The sequence below is a fragment of the Lithobates pipiens genome, unplaced genomic scaffold (assembly GCF_037356315.1).
Source record: "Lithobates pipiens isolate NorthernLeopardFrog02 unplaced genomic scaffold, aLitPip1_a1.2 Scaffold_16, whole genome shotgun sequence".
Classification (NCBI taxonomy): Eukaryota; Metazoa; Chordata; class Amphibia; order Anura; family Ranidae; genus Lithobates; species Lithobates pipiens.
The window spans coordinates 160,744,191-160,764,779 of NW_027507748.1; the positions used below are offsets into that span (position 1 = coordinate 160,744,191).

Genomic DNA, 20,589 nt, shown 5'->3' on the forward strand with positions numbered 1-20,589 from the left:
TACATCTTCCTGCAAAAGGTGCTAATGTCATTGTAGAAGTGTGCATAATTTCTGAGGCTGGGCAGAAAACTTTGTAATGAACTTTACAGAATTCTGTTCTGTCTTGTTTGTGCGTATTTGATACAGCAGAGATGTCCTGGTCTTACTAAGAGCTTTGTTATATGCTTCACATAAAATAAGATTTGTATAACAGCTTACCTGTAAAATCCTTTTCTTTTGAAGTACATCAGGGGACACATAACCATAGTAATTATTATGTGGGTTATAGTCCACCTTCAGGTGCTGGACACTGGCACACCCTAAACAGAAAGTTGCCTCCCTATATAACCCCTCCCATACGGGGAGCATCTCAGTTTTGTAGCAAAGCAATACACATGTATACTAGAAAGAGGGTCGGGACCTCTGTGTCCTGTGATGTACTTCAAAAGAAAAGGATTTTACAGGTAAGCTGTTATAAAAATCCTATTTTCTTTAATCGTACATCACAGGACACAGAGCCATAGTAATTACTATGTGGGATGTCTCAGAGCAATGCCAACTGAGGGGAGGGAGACACAACAAAAGTAGGGCACCATGAGATCAGAGGACTTATACTGCTGCCTGCAGTACACTGCACCCAAAGGTGACATCCTTATGTCTTTTACATCCTAACCTAATAGAATCTGGTAAATGTATGGATTGAAGACCAAGTTGCGGCCTTGCAGATTTAAAACATGGCTGCTTGATGATGCACTGCCTACGAAGCAATAACAGCCCTAGAGGAGTGTGTTCTGATTTGAGAGGGTAGAAACTACCTCTTTAAACCATAAGCTGGAATAATTACCTGTCAAATCCATTTAGAATAGTATATTTCCATGCTGCCTGTCCTCTTTTAGGACCTTCAGGCAATATGAACAAAACATACATTTTCAAACCTGAGCAGTCGTCTTTAAGTAGACTGCTCTCACCACATCAAGAGAATGTTTTTTCTTCCATAGAACAGGGTTCTGGAAAAACTGAAGATAGAACAATATCCTGATTTAGATAAAAACCTGATACTACGTCCGCTACAAAATTAGGATGAGGACGCAATACTACCTTATCTTTACAATAATATGGCTCTTTACAAGAAAAAGCAGCCATTTCTGATACCCTTCTTGCAGCAGATATGGTTACGAGAAAAAAATAGTTTCCTTGTCAAAAAAGGACCAAGGGAATATGTTGTGTCGGTGCAAAAAAAGGCTGTTTTGTAATGCCATCAAATCTAAATTCAAGTCCCAAGGGTTCAGGGGTGACCTAACCGGGGATTAAGCCTTGGTACCCTCTGAATAAAATTGGGAACCAAAGAAAGCAAAGAAAGTGGTCATTGAAATAATACCGATAAGGCCGAGACCTGTCCTTAGAAAGCACTCAAGGCCAGCTTTATTTCTTACCCCATCTGCAGAAAGTCAACGATGCACCCCAGGAGACATATGCTTCCCAGACTCCATAATATATAATTATGGAGGCCAGCTCCCTTCCATTAACCAAGATAGAAACCACTGAACCTGACAGCCCACGTTTCTTCAGAGCGTGGGTCTCAATAGCTAAACCGTTAAATTTAGCATTTGTAAAGTAGGATGGAATACCGGACCTTGCGAAAGAAGGTCTGGCAGCAGCGGTAGGGTCCATAGGTCCCCTACTGTCATCTTTACGATCCCTGACACAAAGTTGTTGATTTCTTTGTTGAACCTGGATGTAAACAGATCTATGTCTGGGATCCCTCATCTTTGACATATTGACAGAAAGATATCAGAGTGAAAGAACCATTCTCCTGGGAACAACTGCTGGTGACTCAAGTAGTCCGTCTGCCAATTTTCTATTCCTAGAATGAAGATCGCAGATGGGCAAAGTACAAGATAGGATATGATACACCTTTCTCTGGGCCGCACAACTTCTTGTGCCCCCTTGGTGATTAATATAGGCCATTGCTGTGGCATAGTCGGATTGAATCCTGGCAGGACATTTCAGGCCCTCAGAACCAAGTGCTCTGCCTGAATTTCTAGAATGATAATGGGCAAGGTCATTTCTGATCTGTGTGGTAACTGAAGGAAGGATTTTCCCCTTTGCAGATTTTTGGATATTAACCATAAATTGAGGTTCCGGCGTACCCAGCCTACAGTACCTGGTATTTCCAGGTGGTCCATCCAGGTACTAACCAGGCTTGACCCTGCTTAGCCTCCAAGATCAGACGAGATCAGGTGCTTTCAGGGTGATGTGGCTGTGGGCTTTGGAGTCAGACACATTGGAAGTCTAGGGTTTGAACCCTTTGTTTCAAGCCAATAGGATAATGTTTTTCAACAGTCTCAAATGGAACTGAGCATAAGGAACGGCCTTGAATGAAGCCACCATCTTTCCCAACAACCTCATGCCAAGTTGAATAGAAGAATTAATCTTGCTTCGACCACCTAAATCAGTTCCTTTATGGCGCTGATCTTTGCCTGGGGCAAGAATACCCTTTTCTGGGTGTATCTATGATCAGACCCAAGTATCTTAGCCCTTTTCATGGTTTTAAAGAAGATTTCTCCTAGGCAGAGAATCCAACCTAGATATTCCAGGTAATTGAATGTGGCGACCATACTTTGGTCTAAGTGGGCTACCGACTGGACTATCAAGAACAGATCTTTCAGGTAAACCATAATTATTATACCTTAGGCCCTTAATCTGGCTAGAAGTGGGGCCAGAACCTTTTTAAAACACTCAAGGTGCAGTAGCTAGACCGGAAAGCAGAGCTACACACTGGAAATTAAGATTTTCCACCTTGAAAAGTAGATATTACTAGTGAGCAAGGAAATAGGCATATGGAGGTATGCTTCTTTGACGTTGATTGACGCCAGGAGTTCTCCTCCTTGTAGGATGGAGATAACTGATTGGATTGACTCCATGTGAAAAAAAGAGTGGTTATATTCAGGAATTGAATTTAGATCTTTGAGATCCAGAATGTCCATTTGGATTTAACCAAGCCCCAGCCTCTGCACTTACATGGGGCCACCATGATCACTTTTTGCCAAAAGATGGTCCAATACTTGAGAGAAATCTTTCTCTGCCCCCCCCCCCCCCCAAATATGTTCGCTGTATATTGTATAGACCCTGACCAGGCTTTTTTGGGATGGAGCATCCCTCCCCCTCTTCATTACCTCTTATTTAGTGGCATAGGAGGAATCCCTTCAGTTCTCCCACAGTTTGGCTCCCATGGTTGAGACGCAGGACCTTTCATTCTGTTACTAGGGTAGAACCCACTAATCCGGGGTACTTTGACGCAGTAAGTGGGCTTAGCACTATATAACCATATAGTGTGACCAAACCCCCATTTTTTTTAATATGTTCAGGTGTTTTTAACTAGCCTGCTGCAAATGTCATTCTTGAATGTGTGTGCTGTAATATGTTCTGTACTGTCTGTTGGTCTTATAGCAGCACCATCTTGAATTTAAACGCATTAGGGTGTGCCCCCCAAATATGTTCGCTGTATATTGTATAGATCCTGACCAGGTTTTTTTGGGATGGATCACCCCTCCCCCACTTCATTACTTCTTATTTAGTGGCCACCAATGCATAGGAGCAATCCCTTCAGTTCTCCCACATAGAGTAGTTTGACTCCCATGGTTGAGACGCAGGATCTTTCATTCTATTACTAGGGTAGGACCCCCTATTTTGGGGTACTTTGACGCAGTAAGTGGGCTTAGCACTATATAACCATATGGTGTGACCAAACCCCCATATTTTTTGAATATGTTCAGGTGTTTTTAACTAGTCTACTGGAAATGTCATTCTTGAATGTGTGTGCTGTAATATGTTCTGTACTGTTTGTTGGTCTTATAGCAACTTCCTGTTTAGGGTGCGCCAGTGTCCAGCACCTGTAGGTGGACTATAACCCATACAGTAATTACTATGGCTCTGTGTCCCATGATGTATGATTAAAGAAAAGGTATTTACTATAGCCTAGTTGTAGGAGGCATTGACGCAACTGTGCAACGTGTTCTTTAAAATCATGGTAAACAGATATACTGTGCATAAGGTATACCACAGATCAAGGCTAAAGGGTGAGCACTATGAGCGTGAAGAATAGTGTTACCTGTTTTCAATATAAATTTTCGATATAACCTAGTTGATAGACAATGTAATTTGAAATAAAGTAGTTGCACGCTAATATACAAAATAATTGGATAATAAACTAATAATAATAAACCTACAATTGCAGCAGCTGTCACTAATGTGCTCCCACAAAAAACTATAAAAAAATGAAGAGTGTGTCAGTGCTGCAATATAACAATCTATAAAATAAGATACAACAAGACTTCAGCTGAGTTGTGCAATATGTTTACATAAAATAAATAAAAGTCCAAACAATAAAGCAAAAAACAATTCCTTCAACTGATGTAAAAAAATGTCATGTTTCTTTAGAAAACTTCCTTATCCAGAGTGCTCCCACCACCATATGCAATTCTCTCTCACCTCCTTTGTATGACCCCAAGGGGTCAAACACGCCTTCCACTTAGTGTCAATAATCCCTCCAAAGGCTCCTCTGTAATCTTTCCTTTACTCAAGGAATGGGGGAAAAAAGGTCTATGGCTAGCATGAGTTCCACTCACTGTGCTGCTTCAAACCATAGTTCACATTTATGACCGGTAGATGCAGAGAAATACATAGAAAAGACAAGAAAAGTGCCTCCTATAGCGCAGTATTCGAGTGTTTAAAAATGAAATTCTCCACCCAGCTAGCAATAAACTCACATTTATTAAAACGATTAAAAGCATTAATAATTAACTTAGTCTCACTCAGTTACAAATCGAAAAAAAAGCCCTGATAAAAGTGGTTATAAGCAAATTAAGCCAAACACGAGAGTGGGAGGCAAATGTAGCTGGTGAGTGCAAGTCCTTAATTGGGAGTGGAATCACAATCACTGAGGTGTGGTGGACATGCACAAGGATAACATTAATATTCTACACTATTCATCAAATCACTTGAGTGCTTATGGATATTATGGACACTTATTTATTTATTTATATATTTTTTTAATTTTAATCTCTATTTGAGTTCCTCACAGTCTTCACAAGGAGCGTGTGGCTATTTTTATACTTTTTATACTTTTTGTTTGATGTTTTCTTGATTTCATCACTTAATATGGTATGAGTCACTTTTTTGAGATATGTAGCGAATGGGTTAAAAATCATTTGTTCGCATTATTTAGATAATATAGGAGATCACTGTGTACACATCACATTAGTGTCTATTGGAGAGCCGCTATTTATTCTATGGTGATTCGAAGTATAAATTCTGATATATGTTTGATTTGTTTTAGGAGGCTGCTTTAGTCTTAGTTTTTCACACATCTATAAGCGCGGTGGGGTTAACACGAGTTGGAGGGCAGGTACTTGTGGACTATCAGTTTTATAATAATATATTGTTCGTGATATCTGCAATTAAATTACCTGAATGTCCATTCAAAAAATACCAAAAAATATATGAATATATAATAAAATAAATGCAGGGTACATCATAATAATCCCAAAATAATTTGAGATATATGAAAAATAAAAATATAAAAAATAGGAAATAATCCCATATATGTGTCCAAGATACACAAAAATAAAACAAGAGAATTTAAATATGCACAGAAGTATGACCTTAAAAATTATTTATAAAACAATTCATTTCAAATTCAATGTTGTGCCCTGATGGATATAATGTTTGCATCTCCTGTATCCAGAAGGACTCACGTTGGCTCAAAGATTTGACCTTATTAGTATCCCTCCATTGTGGATGGTATTTTTCTATCCCCTAAAATAGAAGGAAGGAGGGGTCTTTATTATGATGTAATGTTTAGAAATACTGTGCTTAGCGTAGCCTTTGATAATATTTTGTATGTTTTCCCGAATTCTAATCTATCTAGTTAAATTTGAAGGTCCAAAAATGCAATTAATTGAAAATTAAATTAATGGTAAATATCTGATTGTAGCTATTCTAATTTAACATGGTCATTAGATGACCAAAATATAATTTATATACCTGAACCAAAAAATTGCATGGTTTAGGTATGTGTTTAGAGTATTATCGAAGATAATATCCCATTCCTACCACCCAGGTCCAGGTTATCATATGCTGGGGCACAACAAATGCCCATGGCCACACTCTGTACCTGAGGTAGTGGGACCCCATGAAAGTAAACCATTTACACGTGAGTATAAAATACAGCATTTTCAGAATGAACTCATTGAACTTCCATTGTGTTTGGTCCTGTTTCATTAGGCATGAGCTACAATCCTGACTCCCTGCTCATGAGGGATGCTCAAGTAGAGGGCCTCCACATTGATTGTCACAAGCAGGAGGGACAGAAATGCCATCCACATGCTTAAGTGGATCCAAAGTATTCTCTAACATAAAAGGGGAGCCAAGTAACATGAGGCATTAAAAATAAGTCAACCAGTCTACTGGCATTTTCAGTAATGTATCCTATTTCCCAATATAATGGGCTTTCCTGGGGGTACAGTAAGACTTTTATGTATTTTGGGAAATAAATAAAATGTTGCTTCTTGAAGAAATTGTACATATATATAATCATAGGTACCCCTATCCACAAAAGCTTTTAAATAGACTATATAGATAAATTGTTTGAACTCATTCTTAAATTGAGATATTACATTCACTGAGACCGGTTTTTTACCACTGTGTGTTATTCAAAATGTCTTAATACATCTTTTCATATTGGGATTTAGTCATCAAGATGATGTTACCGCCCTTATCAGAGGCTATAATCACTGTGTTTGGCCTAATCTGTAGTTGGATAAGTGCCTGTCGCTGTGTAGGAGTAAGATTCGATCCTTTAGTAGCAATGGTCATACGTTTAGCATCACTAAACCATTGCTCACACATGGTAGTTCGTTCTCAAGTCTGGGAATTTCTGTGACTTGTTTTTAAAAGATTTGTTTTGAGTTGGCTCCTTCACTATGACATGTCCGTTTTCCTCTCTAAACTCCTCATCACTTTCACCACTTTCTTTAAACAGCAATATGTGATCGCACAGGGCTCCAAAGTCCTGCATCACACATTTTTTCATTATATCTGTTTATTCTCTTTCTTGTCCTTTTCTGATCCTATCAGTGTCAAACATGTATTTGTGTGTTACATTTCTGTCGAAAAGGTACAGATCCATAATAGTTTTGTATTTGTAGTGGTAGTTGAGCAGAAAGTCCTAGCCTTAAGACTGATAATTCATTTGGAGATAGTTGGTTAGAGGTTAGATTTACAATTAATTTGTTGTTGTTGACAGATTGGGGGGCAGGGATTGTAGCTCTGGATGAAGACCCAGATGAATTAGGTAGGAATCCAGAGTCCCCTTCCTTAAAGTAAACATACTTAGAAAGTATATTAAAATAAACTCCCACTTGGAAATGCTAGTTGCCTAGCTGTTATGATGTTTAAACTGACCTAGAACAAGTACGTAGATTAAAAGGTCCTTTCTGACTCTTACTATGAGCAATGTGTTGGCAGGTGTAGTGCCCCTTTATCTGTAGCCCCTCCTGTGGTAATGCAGGGGGTGGCAACAATGCCCCTTTATTGTACATAGGTATCAAATGCATTGTATAGTATAATTAAAATGATAGGTAATATGTAAAAATTACAGAATTGGTCTGTTTGAAATGTATTTGTCTTTTGTGTTTTTATTTACTCTGCAGCCTTGAAATGTATAACTTACACTGGCATCTCCACCTTTGAATATTGTATACATTATATTTAGCAATATCTGTGGAAAACAAGATACTTTATGGGATACCCTAAACTAGAGCTATGCACACTAAAATATGTAAATTTGCTTGCACAGTTCTTAGATGGACCTGTAACTTTACCACCTTTCCTGGTTATAGATTTTTTTTGTTTTCTTTTGGTACTATATACCCCCGCTCAGGAAAAGACCTTGTGTTCTTTTTATTTTTAACAGAAAGCAATGCAACAAGGAGAGAGTAGAACCTTAACCATTCAACAGCGCTTGTTTGATGCAGTCAAGGTAAGAGTCATTTCGTAATATGTCAAGGGTTTTTATTCACCAATAAAAACACATGCAATCCTATGTGAGTTTAAGCATTTTTCTGCATCTATTGTATGCCTACAGGAAACTTACTTAAAGTCATCAGCTAAAATGAATCTTTAAATGAACCAATCCCCCTACTGGTTTCACAGCTTATCTAATAATAAATTAAACAAGGGGGTTGAAATCGGGTTTAACAAGTAATTTTTATCTCACTGACAAGATTGTGGACTTGGAAGGGAGGTTTCTATTTATAAAAGAGTATATGAATGATATTTTGTATACCATAGTAACATTATATTGTTCCAGTCTGAATCAGAACCCATTTTTTCAATGGGTGCTATCTAAATTCTATGATTTCAAGGAAGAGGCCCTCATTTTATCTGTTAACATTGAAAACATTATTGGGTCTCTCCAGGGGCTACATGGAGGTGTTATATTGGCAATATAGGATTAATCAGAAAAAGTTTAAATCATTTGCAATTAATGGATGTAAGGAGAATAATCCATCCTAAAGAAAAGTATTGCTCATTTAATTCACACACACATTTCTTATTCAAGGATTGTCCTAACATTTATTGATCATTTTAATTTCAACTTACTTACTCAAAACATTGTGGTATCTCTCAACAGTGGCATTCAAGCAGAGATTTGCCCACCGCTGCAAAAATTAAAAGCCAGCAGCTGCACATACTGCAGCTGCTGACTTTTAATAATTGGACACTTACCTGTCCTGGAGTCCAGCGATGTCTGCACCGCAGCTGATGTTTCCATCAGCTGTCCATCAGCTGTCGGGTGCATGCTGCCTCCATTGCGAGTAGGAGGGAGGAAAGGGCTGGGAAGTGAGAGAAGAAAAAAGGTGATATACAGATATACATACAGACTTGTGTGTCTGCTCATATCTTAAAGAGAAAAAACACAAGCAAAGGCCAATATATACATGGTATAAGAAAGGCAAAGCACCTAACAGGTATCAACCAGTTCAGAGTAAATAAGATAAGCTGTGTATGAGAAGGGAGAAACCTAATAACAACCAACCTGAAAACAGGTCAGTGTCGAACCAATGGACAAACAATTCCTACATGGAGTAATTAACACAAGATGGTTCCACAGGTATGGGCTTCTTATGCATAAAAAAGGTAGATATCCATCAGTCATCTAGCCTTATCATTGCATCCATAAACTCACATCAAGTAAAATTAGTGCTTACAACAAGGAAAGATCTCCTCTAAGGCAAATGGGTTCACTTGTCCCCTGAACAGCAATGGGTATAAAGTCCAGCCCAGTGTGTATCGGGGTCTCCCAAAGACCTGATAGTCCAGCATCAAAACCCCCTACACAAGCCAACCCCTATATAGGAAAAAGAGGAGGAGGCCAGTATGGTGCTGGGGGGGGCGCCATCGGTGGAGTTTGGGAGTGGTTAGGGGTGGAGTGGACACATCGCTTCGTACGGCCGTGCCCAAAACCAGAAGTGATGCTAAGTCAAGCCAACATGGCCTCCAATCTGTAAGTGCAGTCAACCACCACCACCACTACCACCACGCATACCAAGTGAGACAAATAGTAATGGATCTCATTCTAAAGGAATTCTTAAGTTCAATGTCATATCGATAGTAGTTGTAATGACCACATTGGTAAGTGCCCTTAGTGAAATCTGGTCTAGTAAAAACCTCATACCTGCTCCCACTACCATTCTAAGTCCTATACTAACTGCCCTGTAAAGGAAAGATGCTTATACTTACTTAATCTAAGAGCACTCTGGTACGGTAACGTGTTCTCCCCAGCAGTCGGCTTCAGGTGTTAAGTATAAGACTGTAAAGTCCTAGATGACAAGGATGGCCTCTTGTACAATTCCTGTCCAAGCACTCCTTGCAGCGGAGACAGGGACTGCAAGGGCAGAGGAAGGGCATAGGTGCCAGAAAGCTGAAGTGGTGAACTTGAGCTTGGAAGCACAAGAATTCTCCCAGTGGCAGTATGAAGTAACGTCACAAACTATGTTCAACAGCATCCAGGCAGATAAGTGCAGAATCACAATCAACTGCCCACCACAATGACAATCACTGCCCAGCAGTAACACCTGTCAGTACTTATCAGTACCTCATCATCAGTGCTGCCCATCAGTGCCACCTGTCAGTGCACATCACAGCCGGCTGTCAGTGCCCATCAGTGCCGCATGTCAGTGCCCATCAGTGCCACCTATCTGTGCCCATCAGTGCTGCATATCAGTGGTGCCTATCAGTGCTGCATATCTGTGCCGCCTATCAGTGCTCATCAATTCTATATATCAGTGCCTCCTCATCAGTGCCACTTTATCAGTGCCAACACATCAGTGCCCATCAGTGCTGCCTCATCAGTGCCCGTCAGTGAAGGGGAAAACAAAATTTTATGACAGAAACTAAAAAAACTAATTTTTTTCAAAAATGTTTGTTTGTTTAGTAAAAAAATAAAAACCGCGGAGGTGATCAAATACCACCAAAAGAAAGCTCTATTTGTGGGAAGAAAATGATGAAAATGTACTGAGTATAGTGTTGCATGACTGCGCAATTGTTATTCAAAGTGTGACAGCACTGAAAGCTGAAAATTGTCCTGGGCAGGAAGGAGCGTAAGTGCCTGGTATTGAAGCGGTTAAGCATCAAGAATATAAGCTGGCAGTTTATTCTGATGATATCATCTTTATTATTCAACAGGTACCCATATCTATTCCTAACCTTCTAAAAGGGCTAGAATTCTAATGTGAATTTTTACATTTTCAGATTAATTTATCTTAATCTGAAAATATGAATGCTATTCTCCCCACCTCTGAGCTTTCACAATGGTTCATAATTACCTTACTAGTGGCAGCAAGATAAATTGAGATCTTTGGAAATATATCTCACTCCAAACCTTGATAGCATATTTAAAATTAATTATATCCTAATTCTAAATGAAATAGGTTGGGCTGTTATATCATATGTTAATAGGATAAATTAACTTGCGCTAGGATACACATGAAGTGAAAAAACAAAAATATTGCAGCTGCTATACACAAAGTGCTACTCGAATTAATAATACAACATAAATACAGCACTTGCAACTCAGTAAGCAAAAAAAGTGATATAAAAAAATCCAACAGTGTAAATAAACATATATTGCTAGTAATGTGCAATATTAAGTGCTCCCGTGCGCCAATCTTCATCAAAGTGCTAGTTCTCCAAACTTCACTCTGTGATGTGACACATATCCCTCCTGTGTCTCTATTCACCAGAAATCATTGACCCCCAGCTTTTCAGTCTGGGGGTCAAAAATGTTTTACATCTGGGGAACATTGTAGATCACACAGCTTTTCTGAGAACCCCAACGTGGTGTTAACCAAACGATGTTAACCAAAACAAGGATAAAAAGGGAGCCAATAGTGAAGTACTGCAACGCTATTCAATTATTGCGCAAGCAAAAGGTATTTACAGGACAGCAGTAAAATACAGGCATGTAGAAAGCAAGTAAAATTATTGGTCGTAACCAGTGCATGTTCCACCGTAACCAGAAGTGACGATGTTAGAACTCAGGGCATCTTCCTATGTGTAATGCAGGTTTGTGTCTGAAGCATACCCAAGCATATGCCCCAGCACCCTGACTTTGCATGCTCCCTACAAAAACAGCAATGCATTTATGTGGAAGCACAGACTTACCTTTGTGCTGCCTGATTCATGCATATGCCCGACAAAACAGGGTTAAGCAAGCAATTCAGAATTTAATTTTTTGTTTCAAATCTTTTATAAATCTGTCTTTTGCATGAATATTCACTTCATACAGCTATCCATGTTAAAATCTTGTTATATTATTCTATCTGCACATGATTGTGTATTCATAATAAACTGTAATGATATGATAATTAAAATGAATATTCACATATACTTACATTTCTTACTCCCTGTGCCATTCATTAGTCTCCATGCCTTACTGTAGTCTCCTAAGCTTGATAAATAAAGAACATGGACTTTGTGTGCAAAAAAACTTGCAGTGCATTTTGATACTAACCTTTCAATAAACATGCACATGTACGAAAATAATTTGTCTGGGTGAACTTGCAGATCATGGTATCAGTTCCAAAACCTGCCTTTTGTTTCAAATTGATATTAACAAATCAACCCAAAAGTGACATTTATGATGCCTCAATCTTCTCCTAATCCTCAGTAAAGCAATCACCATAACAACAATCAAGGCAGACATAGCACACAAAAAAAAAGTCACAAGACATGTGCTCTTTCACTTTCTTGACCCACAGAAAGAAAAGGAAGTGACATCAGAGGACATAGGGTTAAGAAAAATCTTCAAAACACAATAAAACGCATGTCAACACACATAAAAATTCATAAAAGCATATGCGTTTTTTGTGCATTTTATGCCCATTATGGTGTGAACAAGTCCTACAACTTCCTGCTTTGTTGAGCAATGCAGGCAGGAGGAGGGGTATAGTTTATTAAGAAAAGCATTTATTACTCGACAGGGTTGCTTTAAGACTGACTTTTGCGCAAAAAACTCATTTGAGCTCATTTTTTTACAGCCCCCCTTTGCAAAAACTATCTAGAAAAAGAAACAGCTTGTTAGAAAAGTCATGCCCCGTACAAACGATCAGACATTACGACAAAAAAATCCATGGATTTTTTCCAATGGATGTTGGCTCAAACTTGTCTTGGATACACACGGTCACACAAATCTTGTCGGAAATTCCAAACCTCAAGAACGCAGTGATGTACAACATTTACGACGAAGAAAAATGACGAAAAATGTGGTGATTCTACCGTCGCTCCCACAAGATCCCCAGGAAACCTGAAAAAGCACACCTGCATTTTGCTATATTGTCTTTTCACGAGATTTCTTCGGAATCTCACCTAAAAAGAGTGTGTGGAATAGGGATGAGCCGAACACCCCCCGGTTTGGTTCGCACCAGAACTTTCGAACGGACCCCAAATTCGTATGAACTTTAGAACCCCATTGAAGTCTATGGGACTCGAACGTTCGAAATTAAAAGTGCTAATTTTAACGGCTAATATGCAAGATACTGTCCTAAAAAGGGTTTGGGGACCTGGCTCCTGCCCCAGGGGACATGGGTCAATGCCTAAAATGTTTTTAAAAATGGCCGTTTTGGTGGGAGCACTGATTTTAATGACGATTAAAGTGAAAAAAAAGTGAAATATTCCTTTAAATATGGTGCCTGGGGGGTGTCTGTAGTATGCCTGTGAAGTGCCACGTGTTTCCCGTGTTTAGAACAGTCCCTGCACAAAATGACATTAAACGGAAATAACACCATTTAAAACTGCTTGCGGTTTTAATGTTATATCTGGTTCCTGCAATATGGTTGAAAATCATTGAGAACAATGGCATGGGTAGCCCTCCCTGCCTATTACCAGCCCCTTTGGGTCTTGTACGCATATTAAGGGGAACCCAGTACCCATATTAAAAAAAGGAAATGCGTGTGGCCCCCAGGCCCTATATACTCAGAACAGCAGTATACAGGTGGTGCAAACAAGACAGGGACTGTGTAGGTTTGTTGTGTTAAGTTGAATCTATTTGTAATTTTCAACTGGTACATTTTTAAAGTGTAGCTCCAGTCAAAAAAACTATTTTTAAGCTTTTTGGAAAACATAGGGAAGGGCTATCACCCCTGTATAATTTGTTTTGTCGTCCATCTTTTTTCATCTCACTTTCTGTTGTCTCCTTACGTTTGCAAGTAGGAGATGTTTGTAAGTTGGATGTTTGAAAGTAGGGGCCTGCCCTATATGCTCTGCAGAAATGGCGGAACAAGGTGTTGGTTTTGCCACAACATTGTAAGCCCTCAAAGTGACTCTTGGTGGGCGCTGGAGCGCCCTGCTGTGAACGATTATATCAAGAATTGTAATTACATGCCATTGTTGAACAGTGGTAGAAAAATTGACCTTTGGTGGTTTTGGTGCTGGTGCCACAACACTATAAGTCCTCACAGTTACTCTGGGTGGGCACAGGAACGGGCCCTCCTGTGAAATATTATATCAAGAATTGTAATTACATGTCCCTGTTAAACAGGGGCAGAAAAATTGGGCCTTAGGCACTGGTGCTGGTGCCACCACACTGCAACCTCTCCCATATACTCTTGTTTTATTGCAGGAATTAGCCCTGCTGCAAAGCATTGCATCAAAAATTGTAATTAAACGCCCCTGTTGAACAGGGGCAGAAAATTTGGGCCTTAGGCACTGGTGCTGGTGCCACCACACTGAAACCTCTCCCATATACTCTAGTTTTATTGCAGGAATTAGCCCTGCTGCAAAGCATTGCATCAAAAATTGTAATTAAACGCCCCTGTTAAACAGGGGCAGAAAAATTGGGCCTTAGGCACTGGTGCTGGTGCCACCACACTGCAACCTCTCCCATATACTCTTGTTTTATTGCAGGAATTAGCCCTGCTGCAAAGCATTGCATCAAAAATTGTAATTAAACGCCCCTGTTGAACAGGGGCAGAAAATTGGGCCTTAGGCACTGGTGCTGGTGCCACCACACTGCAACCTCTCCCATATACTCTTGTTTTATTGCAGGAATTAGCCCTGCTGCAAAGCATTGCATCAAAAATTGTAATTAAACGCCCCTGTTGAACAGGGGCAGAAAAATTGGGCCTTAGGCACTGGTGCTGGTGCCACCACACTGCAACCTCTCCCATATACTCTAGTTGTATTGCAGGAATTAGCCCTGCTGCAAAGCATTGCATCAAAAATTGTAATTAAACGCCCCTGTTAAACAGGGGCAGAAAAATTGGGCTGATGGCATCACCCAGAGCCAGAAATGTTCTTCCAACATATCAGCGGAGGAGGAAGAGGATAGACAATCAACATAACAGGACAGTCACTCAGCATCAGCATAGGCAGTCTTGAAGGGATGTGATATTTCAAAAAAAATTATTCGGTTACATCAGCTTCAGGTGCTTGGTAGCTGTGGGTGATCCAAGACTGATTCATCTGGATGAAGGACAGTCGATCAATTGATTTGGTGGACAGGCGCACCCTGTGATTGGTAACAAAGCCACCAGCAGCACTGAAGGTGCGTTCCGAAAGAAAGCTGGATGCAGGAAGTAGCTCAATTGCATACTGTGCAAGCTCTGGCCAGTGATCCATCCTCAAGACCCAGTAAGCCAGAGGATTTTCGGTGGGAAAGGTGTCCAAGTCTGACCTTGCCCCTAGGGATTCCTGCACCATGTAAATCAGACGCTGGCGATGGTTGCTGGAACCGATCATACCTTGGGGCTGCGGACTAAAAAATTGTCTGAAAGCATCAGTCAGACGGCCACCTTCTCCACCGCTCCTTCTGACCGATGCCTCAGCAACACATTGTCCAGGACCAGGAGTTTGTAACCTCCCAGTCTCTGGGAACGCGTTGCACAGACCTTTCTGCAAGGCCTCCCGGAGATGTCTCATCCTCTGCTCCCTCTGCGATGGCAAGATAAGGTCGGCAACCTTACCCTTGTACCGTGGATCAAGGAGAGTGGCCAGCCAGTAATGGTCCCTCTCCTTGATCCGAAGAATACGAGGATCCTTCCGCAGGCTTTGCAGGATCAGGGAGGCCATGCAGCGTAGGTTAGCTGAGGCATTCGGTCCGGAGTCCTCTGGGTCACTAAGGACAACATGATCCACAGCTACCTCCTCCCAGCCACGTACAAGTCCACGTGTTTCTTGGGACTTTAAATCATCCCTACAAGACTGCTGCTGCTGCTGATCCTGAGTGCCAGCCTCCACCTCCATGCTGACACAATCATCCTTCTCCTCCTCTTCCTCCTCCTCATCCTCTTCCTGTGTGATGGGTGGCACAGCAGGAACACTGTCTGGATAAAGGGGGCCTTGAGAGGCAAGGAACTCCTCCTCTTCCTGCCTCTGTTCTGCCTCAATTGCCCTGTCCATTATTCCACGCAGCGTATGCTCCAAGAGGTGGACAAGAGGTACAGTGTCACTGATGCATGCACTGTCACTGCTCACCATCCTTGTGGCCTACTCAAACGGTGACAGGACAGTGCATGCATCCCTGATCATGCCCCACTGGCGTGGTGAGAAAAAACCGAGCTCCCTTGACCCTGTCCTGGTGCCGTAGTCGCACAGGTACTCATTGATGGCCCTCTGCTGCGTGTGCAGCCGCTGCAGCATGGCCAACGTTGAGTTCCACCTGGTGGGCATGTCACATATAAGCCGGTTCTTGGGCAGGTTCAACTCCTTTTGGAGCTCAGCCAGCCGAGCACAGGCATTAAATGATCGGCGGAAATGCACACAGACTTTCCTGGCCTGCTTCAGGACATCCTGTAAGCCGGGGTACCTGCCCAAGATCCGCTGCACCACCAGGTTAAGGACGTGAGCTACACAGGGCACATGGGTCAGTTGTCCCTGTCGGAGGGCGGAGAGGAGGTTGGTGCCATTGTCGCAAACCACCATTCCTGGCTTAAGCTGGCGTGGCGTAAACCACCTCTCGGCCTGCCCCTGCAGAGCTGACAAAACATCCGCCCCAGTGTGGCTCCTGTCCCCCAAACAAACCAGCGCAAGCACGGCATGGCATCGTTTTGCCTGCGTACTTGCGTAGCCCCTGGAACGCCTACGGAGCACCGCTGGTTCTGAGGACAGAGCACTGGAAGAGGCCATGGAGGAAGAAGAAGAGGAGGGGGTGGAGGAGAGAGGTGTGTCACAACCAATAGTAGCATTTTGGAGGCGTGGTGGCGGAACAACCTCCAACACTACTGCACCTTGTCCTGCATCCTTCCCAGCTGCCAGAAGAGGGACCCAATGGGCCGTGAAAGACAGGTAACGTCCCTGTCCATGCCTGCTGGACCATGAGTCAGCGGTAATATGCACCTTACCGCTGACCGCCCTGTCCAGCGAGGCAAGGACATTGCCTTCCACATGCCGGTAGAGAGCCGGAATCGCCTTCCGTGAGAAAAAGTGGCGTTTGGGGACCTGCCACTGAGGAACCGCACATTGTACAAACTCACCGAAGGGGGCCGAGTCTACCAACTGAAAAGGCAGCAGTTGAAGTGCTAGCAATTTAACCAAGCTAGCATTCAACCACTGGGCATGTGGATGGCTGGGAGTGAACTTCTATCGCCGGTCCAGCAGCTGGGGCAGGGACATTTGCCTGCTATAATCGGACGTGGGTGTACTGCTAGCAGAGTGCCCGGAAGCACTTGGCTGTGACACACCTAATTCTACACCTTCATTCCTCTCAGAGCAGGTTTCAGAGAGGACTGAAGGTCTAGTGGGGTTGGAGATGCCAGCTGATGAGGAGCAAGGAGAGGTCCGCTTTGTTCTCTGGTGTGGGTCTTTGAAGTACGCTTGCCAATGAGCTGCATGGCAGGTCAACATATGTCTGGTCAAGCATGTGGTGCCCAAGCGGCTGATGTTTTGGCCACGCGAGATACGCTTGAGACATATGTTGCAAATAGCAGCGGTGCGATCTGATGCACTCGTCTCAAAAAAGGCCCACACCAAAGAACTTTTAGAATAACGCGCAGAGGCAGCGCCCTGCACAGGCGGAGCTCTGCGGTGTGATTCAGTCAGTGTGCTGCCCCTAAGCTGGCCCCCGGAGGACATCCTGCCTTGTTGGACATGTGCCTCCTCCTCCTCCTCCTCCTCTCTCCTACCAGGCACCCACATGGAGTCAGTGCCCTCATCATCCCCTCCCTCTTCATTGCTGTAGCAAACCTGGCAATATGCTGCAGCTTGTGGAACATGACTGCCAGATTGCTGTCCTTCTTGAGCATCCCCTCTCTCTGCATTCACGCTACTGCCTTCCTCTAGCTGAGTGTCATCATCAGAGGCTACAAAACACTGGGCATCCTCCTGGAGCATGTACCCAACACTGTGCTCAAAGAGTTCAGGAGACTCCTCAGGAGGACGTGGTGGGTCTAGGGAAGGAGTCACTGATGATGACATTGAGACGAGGGAAGAGGATGCGTTGGCAGCTGCTTTGCTAGTACCCTGAGACTGGGTGAGAGAGGATGAGGAGGATGAAGAGGGCTTGGTCATCCACTCTACCAAGTCATTGGCATGTTGCGGTTCAACATGTCCAGCTGCCGAAAAGAAGGACAAGCGTGTCCCATGGCCACGTGCTGATGACAATGCACCGCGTCCACGACCGGCACTGTTGTCTCTAGACAGAGAGCCTGCTTGCCCTCTTTTATCGGCTCGCGCCTGTCTGCCTCTCCTTGCTGGCCTTCCAGACATGGTAATGGCCTGAAGGGAGTTGGGTAAAACAGCAGTGTAATGGAGTCACACAACACCCACTAAGCCCTGCAGATGGCTCTATTAGAGAACAGCAATAAAGGGTAGATACAGGTGTATATTGTGCTGGAGGCACAAAAAACCCACTAACTCCTGCAGATGCCTTTATTATAGAACACCAGAGATAAAGGGGTATATACAGATGTATACTGTGCTGTGCTGGAGGCACACACAACTTCCAATAACTCCTGCAGATGGCAAGTGGGCTCAAATAGAGAAGAGCTATGTAGGTGGATATAGCGGTGTGTACTGGGTACAGAGCACGCAGACAGCACGCACAATCTCCTAACACTACTGATTGCAAGCTCTATTATAAAAGATAGATCACTAGCTATATAGGTGAGGTGAATATAGCGGTGTATACTGCGGTCAGGGCAAGCAGACAACAACCACTACAGAAGAGCAAGATCAAAAATCGTCCGATAACGATCGGTGTGTACTATGTTGAAGGTACACAGAACACCCACTAACTGCTTCAGACGCCAACACACTACACTAGGCCGCCGCGCTGGCGGCCTTATATAGTGTGGGGCGTGTACTACACAGCCTGAGCTATGATTGGCCACAGGCATCCTGCCTGTGGCCAATCATGGCTCTCCTCGCTGCTGGCGCTGTGATTGGCCAAGCATGCGGGGTCACAGTGCATGCTTGGCCAATCATGAGCCAGCAATGCACTGCGATGACGCAGTGCATTGTGGGCCGTGAGCGCCACACAAATTTCGCGCGAACGGCCCATAACGTTCGGAATTCGCCGAACGGGCGAACAGCCGATGTTCGAGTCGAACGTATGTTCGACTCGAACATGAAGCTCATCCCTAGTGTGGAAGGCAGAAGTAAGCATATTTACAAATCTTTTTTCCCTACAAGTTTGTTTGCTTTTTTATTTCTCTAAATTGTTTTGGCATAAAGGGCTTGAAAAAAGTGGAATTTCATATAATTTATGGTTATCATTTCCTTTTAAGCTTTGAACAGCCTAGTAAGATATTGTGATAATTATGTGTCCTTTAAATTGAGGGTTTTTAAAATATTAATGTGAGACATAATATAGACATACCGCTAACTTTGACATTATCCAAGAGAAGCTAAATAATAATAAATGGAAAAAGAATATTTACTGAAATGTACAAATGGAAACATTGATCATACGTAAATGTTTTCCACTTTGCTTTCAATGGAACTTAGGTAAATGTAATAACGTAATGTGTATGGAATAATATTTGAGTCCGGAGGCACCTGCTGTGATGAAGATTCATTTAACGTTTGCGTTAAAATGAACACTGGTGAGGTTGCAGAATTTTATAGCATTGAAGATGTTGCCAAGTTTGCTTTTAGTTATAAACACTTGGCAATAGAGCCTTCCTTTTCTTCTTCACAAGTGTGATTCTGCAAAATATACATATCAGTATAAAGTTTGGACTAGAAATTTGCATAATGCATTGTGATGTTGTGCTGCCCTTTGCACTTTCAATAATTAATTATGATGCATCATCAACCAGAGGAGAACTTTGGGGTTAACCTTTAGCATAATGGCTGATTGAACTTTATTTAGTTTAGAGGCATATTTAGCATTGTTGTATGATAATTGACAAATGGTGTGTCACATTAACCTGTGCAACCATTGGCTAGAGATGAGCCCGCTCGAACATTGGGTGTTTGTTCTAAAAAAAAAAAAAAAAAACATATGGGGCTTTTGCAGGAAATGTGAGTACTGCGGAACGTCCCATAATGCACTGCAAGATTGCAGTGCATTCCTGTATGATGATTGGCCAAAGCATCCACCTGACCAGCATGCTTTTGCCAATCACAGCACGCTCTGCTAATAGAGCCATAATTGGCCAAAGGCAGGGTGTCTTTGGCCAATCATGGCTCAGGGAGTCAGGGAGACTAAGTCCATGCCTCACACTATATAGGGCAGTTTACACAGTGGCCGAGTTAGGTTAAGCAGGCAGGTTATTCATTTAGTGGCAGGCGGTGTACACAGTATCAAATACAGTATATAAGTTTATCTTAGTCTCATCAGACGACAGGACATGGTTCCAGTAATCCATGTCCTTAGTCTGCTTTTCTTCAGCAAACAGTTTTCTGGGCTGTCTTGTGCATCTTTAGAAGAGGCTTCCTTCTAGTACAACAGCCATGCAGACCAATTTGATGTAGTGTGCGGTGTATGGTCTGACCACTGACAGGCTGACCCCCTCCCCGCCCCTTCAACCTCTGCATCAATGCTGGCAGGACTCATATGTTGATTTCCCAAAGACAATCTCTGGATATGACGCTGAGCACGTGCACTCA

The 20,589-nt window shown here is 42.4% G+C and overlaps 1 long non-coding RNA gene and 1 pseudogene across 1 annotated transcript in view; one reads left to right on the plus strand and one right to left on the minus strand.

Moving 5' to 3' along the window:
• Positions 1 to 20,589, plus strand: part of LOC143982203 (uncharacterized) — a 144,162-nt gene that overhangs the window by 29,981 nt on the left and 93,592 nt on the right. The window contains exon 2 of the long non-coding RNA XR_013274416.1: positions 7,955 to 8,020. This is a non-coding gene — a long non-coding RNA (uncharacterized LOC143982203). The remainder of the gene's footprint in view (positions 1 to 7,954; positions 8,021 to 20,589) is intronic.
• LOC143986349 (5S ribosomal RNA) lies at positions 2,132 to 2,247 on the minus strand (annotated as a pseudogene).